The sequence below is a fragment of the Eimeria mitis genome, genomic scaffold (genome assembly GCF_000499745.2).
Source record: "Eimeria mitis Houghton genomic scaffold, Emh_scaff7430, whole genome shotgun sequence".
Classification (NCBI taxonomy): domain Eukaryota; phylum Apicomplexa; class Conoidasida; order Eucoccidiorida; family Eimeriidae; genus Eimeria; species Eimeria mitis.
In genome coordinates, this window is record NW_013575425.1 from 992 (window position 1) to 1,298 (window position 307).

Genomic DNA, 307 nt, shown 5'->3' on the forward strand with positions numbered 1-307 from the left:
TGGTGTTTTTGTTTGTGTTTGTGTTGCAGCAAGAAGAGTAAATTGTTTAGTTAAGAGGTTTCTTTATATCCCCTCTTTTGCCCTAGGGTTTAGGGTTTAGGGTTTAGGGTTTAGGGTTTAGGGTTAGAGTTATAGATAAAAACAAAAACCCTAAAACAAAATAAACAAAAAACAAATGCCTCTCTACCGGCATTTGAATAAAACAGAGGACTTATATCCCTCACACTAAAAATGCAATAAACCCTAAACCCTCAGAGATATCCTCCCTCTATGAACCGCTACCACCTAAACCCTAAACCCTAAACCC